General features: G+C 36.2%; 1 long non-coding RNA gene and 1 pseudogene across 6 annotated transcripts in view; one reads left to right on the forward strand and one right to left on the reverse strand.

The window, feature by feature from the left end:
- The window catches only part of LOC110347553 (uncharacterized), an 86,828-nt gene that overhangs the window by 53,422 nt on the left and 14,665 nt on the right, over positions 1–18,741 (forward strand). The gene's annotated exons all lie outside the window — the stretch shown is intronic.
- Positions 14,027–15,671, reverse strand: LOC101705443 (translocation protein SEC62 pseudogene; annotated as a pseudogene).

The raw sequence follows: 18,741 nt of genomic DNA on the forward strand, positions 1-18,741 counted from the left end.
TCCAACCCAAATTGATGTACCCTGAAAAACTATCTTTTAAAATTGATGGAGAAATAAGATACTTTGATGATAAAGAGCACCTCAGGAACTTCATGAATACCAAACTGGCACTCCAAACAATTTTAGACAATACCCTACAAAAAGACAATGAGGATCACATCCCCAGGAAACTCAGCAGAATGAATCCATTGGGTGTGACAAATTAAACACAAAGGGACACAATCCAACAAAAAGGAAAAGCCATGACAAGGCTTTTACAACTTTTGACTTCATCTCCCTAATGAGTGTATAATTCAATCTTATTATTGTACTGATTAGCATTTTTCTGATTCTAGAATTGCACACCATTCCTTGTGCTGTACTGGCTATTTATCATCTTCTTATGTCTACATTTTCATTGGGTTGACTATTAATGAGCTCTAAGGATTCATTATATATTCTGGTCATAGGTTATATGCATTGTAAATATGGTCTGTATAAGGACTACTTTTCATTATAATGATGTCATTTAAAATTCTAAATTTTGATGGAATCTCATCAATTTTTTTTCTTTTATACATCATGGTTTTTGTATCCTAGGTAGTTCTTGCCTACCCTGAATTCATAAATATTTTCCCTTATAATTTCTTCTTAAAGTTTTGTACTTTTAGGCTTTCTCATTTAGGTTCATAGATCCCTTCAAGTTATTTTCATGTATGGAAAAAAAGAGTTGAAGTTAATTTTTTATATACGGATACCAGGTGTTCTAGTGTCATTTGCTGAAAACACTATCTCTTCCTCGGCTCTTGAATTGAGTTTATATTCTAAAAAATGTTAATGTTAAATAATCTTTCAAAACTCAGTGGACCATATATGTGTGTTTCTATTTCTAGATTCTCTGTTTTATTCCAATGATCTATATGTCTTTCCTTACACCAACACTGCCTTGATTACTGTAGCTTTAGAAGAAGTCTTAAAATTAGGTACTAAACGTCTCCCAACACTGTTTTTTTTGTTGTTGTTTTTTGTTGTTTTTTTTCTTTTTGCTTTTCTAGGTCCTTTGTACTCCTACATAACTTTTAGATTTCAATATCCAGTTCTTCATTTATAGCAAGTATACACAGACCTGAATTTTTATATATACCTTGTGTTTTCTAATCCTGCTAAAGTCAAGTACAAGTTCTAGCGGCTCCTAGAGATTTCTTAGTATTTTCTCTGTAGATGATCATTTCATCTACATATACAGATTTTGCTTCTGCTGCCAATCTTATCCTAATTGTGTCATTTTATTGCCAGACTATTTTGGTTTAGACCTATGTTTCAAAATCTAATGGACAGATGAAGAGTAGGCATATATGCCCTTGTTCCCCACTTTAGGGAGAAAGCATTGTATCGTCTCCATTCATAGAAGGAGTTTTTGTTGGAAGTATGGAGTACATATCTTTGATCTGTTGAGAAGGTTCTGTTCTACTTCTAGTCTCCTGATATCTTTTACCATGAGCAGCTGTAGAATTTAGTCCAATACTTTTTCTCCAACTAGTGACAGGATCATGTGGCTTTCTCCTTTCCTCTGTTAAAATAATGACTTTTGGGGGTGGAGCTTCCAATGCTGAACCAACACTGCCATGCCTATAACAAAACCGCTTTCTACATACTGCCAGATCTGACTTCTAATAGTTTGTTTTGTTAAACAAATTTCTATCTATGTTCATACTTTTTTCTTCTATTATCTTTATCTAGTTTTAGGATTAGCACAATGTTGAGTTCCTAAAATGAGGGGAGAAGTGTTCCTTCTTTTTTCTGCTTTAATTGTTTGATATAATTTATCAGTTAAAATGTTTATGAGCCTGCTGTGGTCATATAGGTAGGTTTTCAAGCTAGGAATATACTTTCTTTAATAGGTGCTATTCAAATTTTTTATTTCCTCCAGAGTTAGTTTCATTAATTTGTCTTCTAAGTTACTTCTTTAAAGTTGTCAAATTTATTTCAAAAAAGATTTTTGTAATATGCTTTCTATATCCTTTTAAATTCTGTAAAATCTGTGGTAATGTCTCCTAGATCTTAATATTGTAATTTTAAAAATGTTAACTGATATTGTGTAACAGGTAGAAAAGGTCTAAAAGAGCAGGGGAATTGGGAGGGGTAGGGGAAGGGAAAAAAGGGAAATGAAAAAATATGAGAAAAGGAAAAAAATGGAAACAAAGTCTTTGCAAATAGGGAAGGGTGGAGGGGTTGAAGGGAAGGCAAGGGAAGGGGAACAAAATAAGAACTAAGATGCTCATGTAATGGTACAAGATCCCAATGATGAATGTAACTGTATTGTATACCTAAAATGTACCAATTAAGTTAATGAGGAAATAAAAAAAAATAAATCTGAAGTGCAAATTGCCAGACAATTCAGAAAAAAAAAAAACAACTGTTCAGAGAAATAATAGTGGAAAACTTCCTAGGCAGAGGTAGAGAATTGGACATACAGATAAATGAGGCATCTAGAACTCCAACTAGCCATGATCAAAAAAAATCTTCATCTAGACATATAATAGGCAAGATCCCAGAAACCCAACAGAAAAACAAAATCCTACAAGCAGTTAGAGAAAAGAAACAAATCACCTAAAAAGAAAATCCCATCAGAATCACAGCAGACTTCTCAACACAAACCCTCAAATCAAGGACAGCCTGGAGTGAAGTATTTCAAGCCCTAAAAGAAAATAACTTCCAACCTAGACTGTTGTATTCTGCAATATTATCTTTCAAAATCGATGGGGAAATTAGATATTCTATGACAAAGAACACCTGAGAAATTTCATGAACACCAAACCAGCACTACAAGCAATTCTAAACAATATCCTAGAAAAAAGCAATGAAGGTCACAACTCCATGAGGCCCAACAGAGGGAAGCCACCAGGCGAGGTAAGACTCTAAAGGGAAAGGGGGAAAAAATAAGAAATAAAAGAGCCAACAAAAGTAAAACAGCATGACATGGATAAATCAATATCTATCAATTATAATCATCAATGTTAACAGCCTCAATTCACTAATCAAAAGAAATAGACTGGCAGAATGGATTAAGAAGGAAAATGCAACAATATACTGTATACAAGAAACACACGTAACTCAAAAAGAAACTCATAGACTGAAAGTAAAAGGATGGAAAACAGTTCTCCACATCACAGGAACCCAGAAGAAGGCAGGGGAAGCAATCTTATTTGCAGACAAAGTAGATTTCAAACCAAAACTAATTAAGAGACAAAGATGGTCACTACATCCTTGTGAAGGGAACAATCCAAGAGGAAGAGATGACAAACCTAAATATATATGCACCAAACACAAATGCCCCCAACTATACAAAACAAATATTAATAGACATGAAAAACCAAATAAACACTAACACAATTTTAGTAGGGGACCTCAATACCCCACTATCACAAATAGACAGATCATCTAGACAAAAAGTTAACAAGGAAATTCTAGAACTGAACCAAGCTATTGAACAAATGGACTTAATAGATGTTTACAGAGTGTTCCACCCCACAGAATCAGAATACACATTCTTTTTGGCTACACATGGGTCATTCTCCAGAAGAGACCACATGTTAGCTCACAGGACATGTCTAAGTAAATGTAAAAGAATTGAAATTACCCCCTGTATAGTATCAGACCATAGTGCAATAAAATTGGAGATCAATAACATAAGAAACCGCAAAATCCCAACAAACACATGGAAACTGAATAACACCCTCTTGAACAACCAATGGGTCACAGAAGTAATTAAAGAAGAAATTAAACAGTTTTCTCAAGCAAAGGAAAATGCCAGTACAACATTCAGGAATCTATGGGACACAATGAAAGCAGTTCTACATGGAAAATTCATAGCAGTGAATGTCCATATTAGGAAAACAGAGAAAACGCAGATAAATAACCTAATGCAGAACCTCAAGCTCCTAGAAAAAGAAGAGCATAACAAATCCAAAGCTCATACAAGAGAGTAAATTATAAAAATCAGGGCAGAAATCAATGCAATGGAGACTAAGAGAACAATACAAAAAAATCAAGGAATCAAAGAGTTGGTTTTTTGAAAGAATAAATAAAATCAATAAACCTTTAGCCAACCTTATCAAAAAAAGGAAAGAAAAGGCACAAATCCATGCAACTAAGAATGAAAAAGGTGAAGCCACAACAGATCCAACAGAAATCCAGAGGATCATCAATACCTACTTTGAGAACCTCTACTCCAATAAAATGGAAAATACATAAGAAATGGGCAGATTCCTAGATACATACGAATTGCAAAATTTAAATGAAGAAGATATAGAAATTCTAAACACCCCAATTACAATGAGTGAAATTGAAAATGCCATAAAATATTTACCAACAAGAAAAGCCCAGGTCTGGATGGCTTCACTGCTGAATTTTACAAGACATTTAAAGAAGAACTAATGCCATTACTCTTTAGATTCATCAAGGAAATTGAAAGGGAAGCAATACTTCCAAATTCATTCCTGGAAACAAGTGATACTTTGATTCCAAAACCAGGGAAAGATCCAACCCAAAAAGAACTACGGGCCAATCTCCCTAATGAACATAGATGCAAAAATCCTCAACAAGATACTGGCAAACAGCCGAGGGTCATCAAGAAGATCATACACCCAGGCCAAGTCAGATTTATCCCAGGGATGCAAGGATGGTTCAACATTCATAAATCAATAAATGTAATACACCATATTAACAGAGTCAAGGACAAAAACCATATGATCATCTCAATAGGTGCAGAAAAAGCATCTGACAAAATCCTGCCCCCATTCATGATAAAAACCCTACAGAAAATTGGAATAGAAGGTCTTTATCTTAACCTGATTAAGGCTATCTATGAAAAACCAACAGCCAACATCATACTAAATGGTCAAAAACTGAAAACATTCATGCTAAAATCAGGAACAAGACAGGGATGCCCACTATCACCACTCTTGTTCAATATAGTTCTGGAAACATTAGCCACAACAATTAGAAAAGAGAAAGAAATAAAAGGAATAGTGATAGGAAAAGAAGAAGTTAAACTGTCATTATTTGCTAATGATACAATACTTTACATAGAAGACCCAAAAAACTCCTCCAGAAGACTTCTAGACTTAATTGACAGATTCAGTAGAGTAGCTGGATACAAGGTCAACATTCAAAAAACAATAGCCTTCTTGTACAGAAATAACAGACTCTCTGAGAGAGAAATTCAGGAAACAATTCCTTTTTAAATAGCATCAAAAATATGAAATATCTAAGAATCAATCTAACAAAGGAAGCAAAAGACCTCTACACTGAAAACTACAGCATTCTGGAAAAGGAGATTGAGGAGGATATAAGAAAATGGAAAGACATTCCTTGCTCCTGGGTAGGAAGAACCAATATAGTGAAAATGGCCATACTTCCAAAACTGTTATATAGATTCAATGCAATGCCAATTGAAATTCCAAGAATATACTTCACAGAACTAGAGAAAACAATCCAAAACTTCATTTGGAACCAGAAGAGACCTAGAATAGCTGAAGCAATTCTAAGCAACAGAGACATGCCTGGGGGTATCACAATCCCCAACTTGAAACTATACTACAAAGCTACTGTGATAAAATCAGCATGATACTGGCAGAGGAACAGAAATTCAGGCAGATTTCTGGCTGCAAGTCCCAAGTTGAGCTCCCTGTCCTCCTGTAGGGTTGAACTCTGCAGAGTTGTATTGCATGTTCCAGCTGCCCTTCCCCTGAAGATAGTCCTGGTCCTGATGGGAGGTGAAGATGACTCCAACTTACCCAGTACAGTGGTCTGGTGGTCCAGGGTCCTCTGTGTCTTTGTAGTGTGGAACCAGGTGGCTGTACAGAGAAGAGGCCACAGGAGCGGGGGGGTGGGGAGGTGTCCAGTGGATTGCTGCTGGGGCATGGGCTGATTCAGCTGTTCTGCACAACTCATGACCTTGGTAGGGTGTCCGCAGAGGTGCCTGTGTGCAGCAGGCTGATTTGGCATGTTCCGTGGGAGTCGCGACCTTGGTATGGTGTCCACAGACCTGCCTGTCTACAGTGGGCTGATTTGGCATGTTCCACGGGACTCGTGACCTTGATATGGTGTCCACACACCTGCCTGTCTGCAGCGGGCTGACTTCACATATTCCGTGTGACTCGCAACCTCTAGCAATGTTTTAATATTTTTCAAATAACTGACCATTTCCTAAAGAAAGATAAAACTTCCACAGCTTGTGCAAAGTTGTATGATAGGCCATAGTCTTTGCTTCCAAGGTTTGGGTTGGGCACACAAGAGATTCAGAGCCTGACAGAATTGTCAGTTTTAGTATAACTTAATCTGAGGGTGTAGGACAAGGATCATAGCTAATGTTGTGTTCCTTATGCTCTGTTTTGCTGACAATACACTTTACATAGAAGACCCAAAAAAACTCCTCCAGAAGACTTCTAGACTTAATTGACAGATTCAGTAGAGTAGCTGGATACAAGGTCAACACTCAAAAAACAATAGCCTTCTTGTACAGAAATAACAGACTCTCTGAGAGAGAAATTCAGGAAACAATTCCTTTTTAAATAGCATCAAAAATATGAAATATCTAGGAATCAATCTAACAAAGGAAGCAAAAGGCCTCTACACTGAAAACTACAGCATTCTGGAAAAGGAGATCGAGGAGGATATAAGAAAATGGAAAGACATCCCTTGCTCCTGGGTAGGAAGAACCAATATAGTGAAAATGGCCATACTTCCAAAACTGTTATATAGATTCAATGCAATGCCAATTGAAATTCCAACAATATACTTCACAGAACTAGAGAAAACAATCCAAAAATTCATTTGGAACCAGAAGAGACCTAGAATAGCAAAAGCAATTCTAAGCAACAGAGACATGGCTGGGGGTATCACAATCCCCAACTTGAAACTATACTACAAAGCTACTGTGATAAAATCAGCATGGTACTGGCAAAGGAACAGACCTGAGGATCAGTGGAATAGATTAGAAGATGAAGAAACAACTCCAGACATGCTCAGCCACCTCATGTTTGATGAAGGAGCCAACCACCATCATTGGAGGAAAGATAGCCTATTTAATAAATGGTGTTGGAAAAACTGGATCTCAACCTCCCAAAGATTAAAACTAGACCCATACCTATCACCATGCACTAAACTAAGATTGAAGTGGGTTAAAGATCTAAATATCAAAATAGAAACACTAAACTTGCTGGAAGATAAGTTAGGTAGAACTCCTGAAGACATTGGCATAGGAAAAGACTTCATGAACAAAACCTCAGCAGCACGGGAAGTAGCAGAAAGAATCAGCAACTGGGATCTCATCTTATTAAAAAGCTTCTGCACTGCAAAAGAAACCACCAACAGAGCTAACAGACAACCTACAATATGGGAAAAAAAATTTTAGCAGCTGTACCTCAGACAAAGGACTACTATCTAAAATATATAAAGAATTAAAAAAAATCAGATCCCCCAAATTCAAAGACCCAATTCAAAAATGGGCATCTGAAATGAACAGACATTTCTCAAAGAAGTAAAAACAGCAAACAGATATATGAAAAAATGTTCAACATCACTTGTCATTCAAGAGATGCAGATGAAAACAACCCTGAGATTCCGCCTCACCCCAGAAAGAATGGCTGCTATCAAGAAATCAACCAATAACAAATGCTGGTGGGGTTGTGCAGAGAAAGGAACCCTTCTCCATTGTTGGTGGGAGTGCAGACTGGTGCAACTACTGTGGAAATCAGTATGGAGATACCTCAAAGAACTAAGACTAGAGGTCCCATATGACCCAGCTATTCCCCTGCTGGGCATCTTCCCAAAAGAATAAAAAGAATCATACCACAGTGATATATGTGCACCCATGTTCATAGTGACACAGTTTGTAATAGCTAAAGCTTGGAAGCAGCCCAAGTGCCCAATGTAAAGCAGCCCAATGTAAATGAATTGTATACCTAAAATGCACCAATAAAAGAACTAAAGAAAAAAAAAATAACTATGGTAAAATCTATAAGAACTCAGCTAGAATTTTAAATTTCTTAGTGAGATTTGTCCTTCAAATTATTTCTTCTTACAGCTAAAGCTAGAGAGACTTATGACAAAGTATCACTTATAGATAACCTTTATTAATGAAAAAAATCTAAGAGTCAACAGGTTACAATCACTCACTAGTTCAATATCTAAGTGTGACTTTCTCCCCAACTTGCCCTTCCATTCTAGTGTGCTCATGCTTAGATTTTGCATGCTCTAATTTCTTTAAAAATCTGGTTTATTATTGCCTATAGGCTGCCAAATTCAAAGTGATCATACAGATAATATCAACAATAAATGTGCTAGACATTTTTTTACCAATATCCACCATCTCTTTTTTTGTACTGGGGATTCAACTCAGGACCTTGCACTTGGGAAGCAGTCACTGGAACCACTGAGCTAAATCCCTGGCCCTATTGGGGCTACCATATTAACAAGCATGCCCTTCCTGTACTCCCTTTCCTAATGGGAGGCAGAGTTCTGGCAAAAATAGACACAGGGGTTGCAAATATCTTAACATAAACACAGTTCTATTACTCCCTATCCCAAGAGCTAAATGAAGGTATAAAATGTAGCTGACTCTCTGGTCATGCTGCAGTCCCAAATCAATTTCCTGGCAGCTGTGATACTCCAAACCAGAAGAGCTCTAGATATAATACCAGCAGAAAGAGGGGGAACACACCTCCTCCTGGGGGAAGAGTGCTGTTATTTTTTCAATCAGTCTGGCATTGTTGGAGACAAGGTGAAGGAGCTCAGGGAGTATATAGAGAAACGTAGATTAGACCTAGACTGGCTATGCTCTCTACCAGGATACTTCGACCAATGGATTCCCTGGCTTCTTCCTTTCCTGGGGCCCCTTCACTATCCTCTACGTAATCCTACTTTTTGGACCCTGCCTCTTTTGTTGTCAAAATTTCCTGCAGGAGTGATTGCAGAACTTTACCAATCAGACAGTCGGCAAACTCATTATGACTGATTATCAGCCTCTCATCATGGGAGACCACACCACCATCATGCAGGACCCAGACCTGTTACCCTTTATCAATGCCCCTGTGTCATCAGGAAGCAGCTACAGAAAAGAGACCTCCACCCCTATTCCATAATAATATCGAGTCTGGAATGATAGAGTTCTCTGATAAAGATAAAATGGCCCAAACAACCCTGCATCCTAAAATGGCCCCTGACTATAGGAAATGAGTCACTCCAGAGAGAACAAAGACCTGCTCTTTCCCACCTGACCCCCAGTCATAGCCAATCATCTGCCTCCACCACACCCCCCCAGCCCTTATAAACCTCACCCAGCCAACCTGTGGTTGCTGCGCTCGCCATTGTTCAAGACAGCCCGGCAGCTCTGCTACTTAATAAAAGTCCTCTTTCGGTGTAGAAAAAAAAAAGAAAGAAAAGAAATTAGATCAATAAATGTCAGATAAGCTAGGTAAAAATTAATCAGAAATTCTAGGTCAGATAATGCAAGAAATGAAACTGGAGAGAAGCTGAGCCAGTCCCAGAACCTGGAAGGAAGCTCCCCGCTACCATCCCAGGCTCCTAAGGCAGAGAAGCTGAGCCAGTCCCAGAACCCAGAAGGAAGCTCCCCACTGCCATCCCAGGCTCCTAGGACAGAGAAGCTGAGCCAGTCCCACAACCAGGAAGGAAGCTCCCCACCTCCATCCTAGGCTACTAGGACAGAGAAGATGAGCTGATCCCAGAACCCGGAAGGAAGCTCCCCACCTCCATCCCAGGCACCTAGGGCAGAGAAGATGAGCCAGTCCCAGCACCCAGAGGAAGCTCTCCTGCATCCATCCCAAGCTCCTAGGGCAGAGAAGGTGAGTCTTGTGGGCGCCATAAGCATCCCACCCCATGGAAATGAGAAGACATAAAAACAAGCCTCAAAAACAGACTTGCAGATCACCTACAGCAACCCCAAAGGGAAACGAGATGGAATACTCTGGTACTCAATCACCTGGACTCTCTGAACTGGCAACAAAAGAGGATGTGGGAAAAATGAAATCAGAAATAATTACTCAGATAACAACAAAGATTTTACTCATGGTGCAAGACATGATTAATAAATCTAGAGAGGACGCAGATTAAAAAATAGAGGATCTGAGGAACATGATGGAATCCCAACATAGGAAGCAAATGGAATGCATAAAACAGACACAAACAGATTTCCAGGAGATTAAAAACTCCATCAAAAGTCTATGCAGCAGAATGAACCAATGTGAGGATAGAATTTCACATATAGGAGATAAGATTGCAATTAGTGACCAGGAAAAGAAAAATTGCTTTAAAATTGTAAGGGAACATGAGAAATCAATCCAGCAGCTGCTAGATGATGCAAAGAAGAATAACATAAGACTGATTGGAGTCAATGAAGAAAGAGAAGAGAGTACAGATGACATAAAAAAACTTCACAGAAGTGATGGCAGAAAACTTCCCAAAGAGGGGAAAAGAACTTGACATACAGATAAGTGAGACATATAGGACTCCAACTAGCCTGGATCAAAAAAAAAATCTACACATAGGCATATAATAGTTAGGATTCCAGAAATCCAACAGAAGAACAAAATTCTACAAGCAATGAGAGGAAAGAAACAAATCACATACAAAGGAAAGCCCATCTGAATCACAGCAGTCTTCTCAATGCAAATCCTCAAGGCAAGAAAAGCTTGGAATGATGTATGTCAAGCCCTAAAGGAAAACAGCCTCCAACCCAAATTGATGTACCCTGCAAAACTATCTTTCAAAATTGATTGAGAAACAAGATACTTTTGGGAGCCGGGGATTTAGCTCAGTGGTTTCGCCACCTGCCTTGCAAGCGGAAGGATCCGAGTTCGATCCCTGGTACCAAAAAAAAGAAGAAGAAATAAGATACTTTCATGATAAAGAGCACCTCAGGAACTTCATGAATACCAAACTGGCATTCCAAACAATTTTAGACAATACCCTACAAAAAGACAATGAGGATCATGACCCCAGGAAACTCAGCAGAAAGAATCCATTGGGCCTGACAAATTAAACGCAAATGGGGGAGAATCCAACAAAAAGAAAAAGTCATGACAAGGCTTTTAAAACTTTTAACTTCATCTCCCTAATGAGTGTATAATTCAATCTTATTATTGTACTGATTAGCATTTTTCTGATTCTAGAGTTGCACACCATTCCTTGTGCTATACTGGCTATTTATCATCTTCTTATGTCTACATTTTAATTGGGTTGACTATTAATGAGCACTAAGAATTCTTTATATATTCTGCTCATAGGTTATATGCATTGTAAATATGGTCTGTTTAAGGACTACTCTTCATTTTAATGATGTCATTTAAAGTTCTAAATTTTGATGGAATCTCATCAATTTTTTTTCTTTTATAAAACATGGTTTTTGTAACCTAGTTAGTTCTTGCCTACCCTGAATTCATAAATATTTTCCCTTATAATTTCTTCTTAAAGTTTTATACTTTTAGGCTTTCTTATTTAGGTTCATAGATCCCTTCAAGTTATTTTCATGTATGGAAAAAAAGGGTTGAGGTTAAACTTTTATATACGGATACCAGGTGTTCTAGTGTCATTTGCTGAAAACACTGTCTCTTCCTCAGCTCTTGAATTGAGTTTATAGTCTATAAAATGCTAATGTTAAATAATCTTTCAAAACTCAGTGGACCATATATGTGTGTTTCTATTTCCAGATTCTCTGTTTTATTCCAATGATCTATATGTCTTTCCTTACACCAACACTGCCTTGATTACTGTAGCTTTAAAAGAAGTCTTAAAATTAGGTACTAAACATCTTCCAACACTGTTTTTGTTTTTGTTTTTGTTTTTAACCTTTCTAGGTCCTTTGTACTCCTATGTAACTTTTAAATTTCAATATCCAATTCTTCATTTATAGCAAGTATACATAGACCTGAAGTTTTATATATACCTTGTGTTTTCTAAATTCAAGTACAAGTTCTAGGGGCTCCTAGAGATTTCTTAGTACTTTCTCTGCAGATGATCATTTCATCTACATATAAAGATTTTGCTTCTGCCATGACAATCCTATCCTAGCTGTGTCATTTTATTGCCAGACTATTTTGGTGGGGACTAGGTTTCAAAGTTTAATGGACAGATAAAGAGTAAGCATATCTGCCCTTGTTCCCCACCTTAAGGAGAAAGTATTGTATCTTTTCCATTCATACAAGGCATTCTCACTGGAAGTATGGAGTACATGTCTTTAATCTGTTGAGAAGTTTCTGTTCTACTTCTAGTCTCCTGATAGCTTTTACCATGAACAGCTGTGGAATTTAGTCCGATACATTTTCTCCAACTAGTGACAGGATCATATGGCTTTTTCCTTTCCTCTGTTAAAATGATGACTTTTGGGGGTGGAGCTTCCAATGCTGAACCAACACTGCCATCCCTATAACAAAACCACTTTCTACATACTGCCAGATCTGACTTCTAATTGTGTTGTTAAACAAATTTCTATGTTCATACTTTTTTCTTCTATTATCTTTATCCAGTTTTAGGATTAGCACAATGTTGAGTTCCTAAAATGAGGGGAAAAGTGTTCCTTCTTTTTTCTGCTTCAATTGTTTGATATAATTTATCAGTTAAACTGTTTATGAGCCTGTTGTTGTCATACAGGTAGGTTTTCAGGCTAGGAATATACTTTCTTTAATAGGTGCTATTCAAATTTTATATTTCCTCCAGAGTTAGTTTCATTAATTTGTCTTCCAAGGTACTTCTTAGAAGTTGTCAAATTTATTTCAAAACAGATTTTTGAAATATGCTTTCTATATCCTTTTAAATTCTGTAAAAATAAGTAAATAAATAAAAATTTAAGAAAATGAAACTGATGCGTTGATCATAATGATTACATGCATGTTGCAAGAGTTAGGACAAAATTAAATCAAAATTGAGATAAACACATCATATCAGTTCACAAATCCTTCAGGAAAACATAAAGTGTTTTTATGGCCACTAAAATAATTGAAACCAAAAGAGCATTAAATTAGGGAACAGTAAATTAGGAAATAAGCAATGTCCTAATATAAGGTGTTACCAAATAACACTTTTAATCTATTTAATGAAAAAAATTTTAAATTAACTTTATTGGTACATTTTAGTTATACAATATAATGGCATTCATCATTGGAGATTTGTACTTTTACCTGATATATCTTGATTCTTTTTGTTTGTTTGTTTTCTTTTATAGCCTTTATTTTAAATTGATATTTTAGAACAGTAAATTACCTTTCACAGCAGTGCCTCCTGGTCTGAAAATACAGTACCCCATTTCTAAATGCAAAGATTTAAAATAAATCAAAATGAACATTAAGACGTACAAACAGCTACTTTTAAGTCTGCTCTTATTTGATAAGGATCAGTTTTTACTTATATTCAAATACATGGAATGTTGGCACAAAACTGAAACTGCTGTTGAAAGATTACAGATGTTCTATGAGTTATCGACACTCCCATTTCTCTAAAAACATAACCTTACATAATCTTAATTTTACAAATTTAATTTTTGAGAAATATCTAAATAATAAGTAACAATTAAAATAAAATGTTTTATTTGTAAATTATGTACAGAATATACTTTACGCTATGACAAGGAGATGGGGAAGAAGAGCCATCACCTTCCAACCAATGCTGTTTGCTTTCCTGCTGGAGATGACCATCTTTCTCTGAATCAAGTGTACAATTCAGCTTGGATTTCCTAAGTTGGAAAGGAGAATTTGTAGCTAAACCAAAAATATTCCTGCACTGTTATTAGTTGGCTTATTTCCACCAAATGTTTTTGATCCCTGCTAACTCAGAATCTTTAAGAAATTTCTGGTAGAATTTTATAATGAAATTCTGTAATTTTATAATGAAAAACAAAAGCATAACTATCAAGAACAATGAGTAAGTATTTCAACCTAAAAAAATTGTGAAATGGCTGAACTATGAATAATCTGAAATGTTGGAGTTTATTCTTTTTGATTAACCTAACAGTAAAAAGCCAAATATCTATCAAAAATGCCCTTAACCTAAAGGTCATTGTGAAAAATGCATCTTTGATAACTATCAAAATGAGACCTACTTACTGTAAAATTATCAAATGCATAAAACTTATTAATGGCTTTAGACAGTACCAACATTCTATAAAATGAAGGACTGAATAGAACTGCTTGGTTGTCAAATACTTTCAGCGAATGAACTTAAAGAATGCTACAAATGCCACATGTACAGTATAATGATCTGCCAACATAGAAAATCCAACCTCTTCCACTTATTCAGTCCCCAAATTAGTCAGATTATGATTTCTCATGTGAAGATTTAGGTGTTCCTCCATCATTGTCTTCTTCTTCCTCCTCTTCACAATTCCCATCTGTTTGCTGCTCCAGTTCCTCTTTTGTGATCATTTCAAAATCATTCCCATTTCCACTACTGTGTTGGGATGTGTCATCTTCCCTCCTGTCACTGTCTGTGTCTGAATGCCATTCTCCACCTGAGCCTTCTGTTCCACGACTTCCTGGTCCTACTTTTTCCTTCTTCATCTCCCTTTTTCTCACTGTCTGACTTTTCCTCACTGTCAGACTTCTGCAGTTTTTTGGTTTCAGATTTTTCATCTTTCTTTAAGTCTGCTTTTGGTCCTTTGTATTCATGTGTGTACAGAGGCCTGAAGGAGTCAATGAAGCCCACATCAGCAGTCAGATTAGGCAAGAACCAAAAGTGGTGCCTTCCTCCAGTTATAAGCCAAATGATGAGAAACAGAATGCACCGAGCAACAGCAAGGAGAAGAATGCTGGCTATAAAACAGCCTGCACCCACACTGTGGTAATAAACACCTACTCTCATTTCTGTTGGCCAAAGTGGGAAGAGGATGGCTGCTATTCTGGAATCGCAAGAATTAATCCCATGACAAATGTTTTAATATGAACTGGGTCATAGATCCACGCATAAACCTCATTGCCATCCAGAAAAACTTGATCATCATGTGGTTCAAGTTTGAAATTTTTCTTAGTTTCCTTTTTTTGGGGAGTTCCTGGAGTTTCTCCTTTTTGGAATCTTTCTTTTCACCGTCTTTTCTCTTTTTCTTTTTTTGTCTTTTCTTCCTTTATATTTTCTTTCTTACTCTTTTTATCTCTTTTCCACTGTCAGCTTTTCCTTTATCTTTTTCTTTCTTTATATCTTTATCATACTTCATTTTCATTACCTTAAGTGCTCAGTGAAAAAACTTTCTTTAAAAGTCTGTTGCAGTAGTCAACTACAGACTCCCTGGTTGTAAATAAAGCTTCCTCTCCTTTCTTGGCTTTTGCCCACTTTGAATCCAAAAGGCAATCCATTGCTTTTGAAGCAATAAAATAATCAACATGGTGACCCATCATATTGGTGGATTTTGTTGGACAATTGAATCAAAGATACTTGGCTACAGCCTTCTCTTCTTTAGATGGTTCACCAACTTCCTGAATCCACTTCTTGTGCCACCTGCGTTCCGCCATGTTGGCTGCTCCACCCGGTTCCTCCTCTATATCTTGATTCTTATTTCTTCCTCCATTCCCCTGCCCTCCCTTCAACCCATCCATCCCTCTCTATTTACAAAGACTGTTTCCATTTTCTCATGTTAATTCTATTCCTTTCTTTCCTTTCCCCTTCCCCTCCCAATTCCCCTTTCCCTTTGCACCTTTTCTTCCTATTTCACATTATCTATTATATATTTTGATGCTTATTTACACTTTCAGTTTCTCACACTAGTGAAACTATTCAGTATTTACACATGAGTGCCCTATTTATTTCACTTAAAAGTATGGCCTCTAAAGAAAAGGAAACTGGAGACATTGATAACTAAATGGATGCATATTGAGGCCATACTCTTAAATGAAATAAATAGGACACACATCTGAAAATACCAAATAGTTTCTCTAGTGTGAGAAACTGAAAGTGTAAATAAGGATTAAAATGAATAATTCATAATTTGAAGTAGGAAAATGTCCAAAGGTGTAGGGGTGGAGGGAGGGGAAGGGGAAAGGGAAGAAGAGAACGGGAAAATTATGGGAAAAGAAAAAAAAATGGAAATGAAATCTATGCAAACAGGGAAGGGTGGAGGGGGTGAAAGGCCCACAGGAAATGGGGAAAAAATAAGAACTAATATACATCATGTACAGGTACAAGCACCTAATGATGAATGTAAATGTATTGTATACCTAAAATGTACCAAAAAATAATTTTATTAAAAAAATATGGCCTCAATGTGTATCCATTTAGCTATCAAAATCTCTAATTTCTCATTCTTCATGGCTGAGTAATACTCCATTTTATTTCTTTCCCCCCCCATTAAGTTTATTGGTACATTTTAGGTACAAAATACATTCACATACATCATTGGGATCTTGTACCATTACAGGAATATCTTGGTTCTTATTTTTTTCCCTTTCCCCTGCCCTCCCTTCACCCCCTCCACCCTTCCCTATTTGCAAAGACTTTGTTTCCATTGTTTTCCTTTTCTCATATTTTTTCTTTTTCCTTCTTTCCTTTCCCCTACCTCTCCCACTTCCCCTGCTCCTTTAGACCTTTACTTCCTATTCCACAATATCAATTACACATTTTAAAAATTAAAATATCAATACCTAGGAGACATTACCACAGATTTTACAGAATTTAAAAGGATATAGAAAGCATATTTCAAAAATCTGTTTTGAAATAAATTTGACAACTTCTAAGAAGTACCTTGGAAGACAAATTAATGAAACTAACTCTGGAGGAAATATCAAATTTGAATAGCACCTATTAAAGAAAGTATATTCCTAGCTTGAAAACCTACCTATATTTAAACAACAGGATCATATACATTTTAACGGATAAATTATATCAAACATTTAAAGCAGAAAAAAAAGGAACACTTCTCCCTTCATTTTAGGAAATCAACATTGTGCTAATTCTAAAACTGGATAAAGATAATAGAAGAAAAAAGTATGAATATAGATAGAAATTTGTTCAACAAAACAAATTATTAGAAGTCAGATCTGGCAGTATGTAGAAAGTGGTTTTATTATAGGGATGGCAGTGTTGGTTCAGCATTGGAAGATCCACCCCCAAAAGTCATTATTTCAACAGAGGAAATGAAAAAGCCATATGATCCTGACACTAGTTGGAGAAAAAGTATTGCACTAAATTCTACAGCTGTTCATGGTAAAAGCTATCAGGAGACTAGAAGTAGAACAGAAACTTCTCAACAGATTAAAGACATGTACTCCATACTTCCAGCAAGAAAGCCTTATATGAATGGAAAAGATACAATACTTTCTCCTTAAGGTGGGGAACAAGGACAGATATGCTTACTCTTTATCTGTCCATTAAACTTTGAAACCTAGGCTCAAACCAAAACAGTCTGGCAAAAAAATGACACAATTAGCATAGGATTGGCAAGGTAGAAGAAAAATCTTTATATGTAGATGACATGATCATCTACCGAGAAAGTACTAAGAAATCTCTAGGAGCCCTGAGAACTTGTATTTGAATTTAGCAGGATTAGAAAACACAAGGTATATATAAAACTTCAGGTCTATGTACACTTGCTATAAATGAAGAATTGGATATTGAAATTTAAAAGTTATGTAGGAGTACAAAGGACCTAGAAAAGTTAAAAAAGAAAAAAAAAACAGTGTTGGAAGATGTTTAGTACCTAATTTTAAGACTTCCTGTAAAGCTACAGTAATCAGCAGTGTTGGTGTAAGGAAAGACATATAGATCATTGGAATAAAACAGAGAATCTAGAAATAGAACCACACATATATGATCCTCTGAGTTTTGAAAGATTATTTAACATTAGCATTTTATAGAATACAAACTCAATTCAAGGGCCGAGGAAGAAATACTGTTTTCAGCAAATGGCCCTAGAACACCTGGTATCCGTATATAAAAAATTAACCTCAACCCTTTATTTCCATACATAAAAACAACTTGAAGGGATCTATGAAACTAAATAAGAAAGCCTAAAAGTATAAAAGTTTAAGAAGAAATAATAAGGGAAATTGTTTATGAATTTAGGGTAGGCAAAAACTATCTAGGATACAAAAAACATGATGTATAAAAGAAAAAAATTGATAAATGAGATTCCATCAAAATTTAGAACTTTAAATGACATCATTAAAATGAAAAGTAGTCCTTAAACAGACCATATTTATAATGCATATAACCTATGAGCAGAATATATAAAGAATTCTTAGAGCTCATTAATAGACAACCCAATTAAAAAGTAGACATAAAAAGATGATAAATAGCCAGTACAGCACAAGGAAAGGTGTGCAACTCTAGAATCAGAAAAATACTAATCAGTACAATAACAAGATTGAATTATACACTCATTAGGGAGATGAAGTTAAAAGTTTTAAAAGCCTTGTCATAACTTTTTCTTTTTGTTGGATTGTCTCCGTTTGTGTTTAATTTGTCACACCCAATGGATTCATTCTGCTGGGCTTTCTGTGGTTGTGATCCTCATTGTCTTTTCCTAGGATATTGTCTAAAAATTTTGGAGTGGTAGTTTGGTATTCATGAAGTTCCTGAGGTGCTCTTTATCATCAAAGTATCTTATTTCTCCATCAATTTTGAAAGAGTTTTGCAGGGCACATCAATCTGGGTTGGAGGCTGTTTTCCTTTAGGGCTTGAAATACATCACTCCAAGCTCTTCTTGCCCCAATGGTTTGCATTGAGAAGTCTGCTGTGATTCTGATGGGCTTTCTTTTGTATGTG

This window comes from Heterocephalus glaber, unplaced genomic scaffold (assembly GCF_053883595.1).
Source record: "Heterocephalus glaber isolate CG9 unplaced genomic scaffold, H.glaber_assembly_v1.0 deba00000281, whole genome shotgun sequence".
Classification (NCBI taxonomy): Eukaryota; Metazoa; Chordata; class Mammalia; order Rodentia; family Bathyergidae; genus Heterocephalus; species Heterocephalus glaber.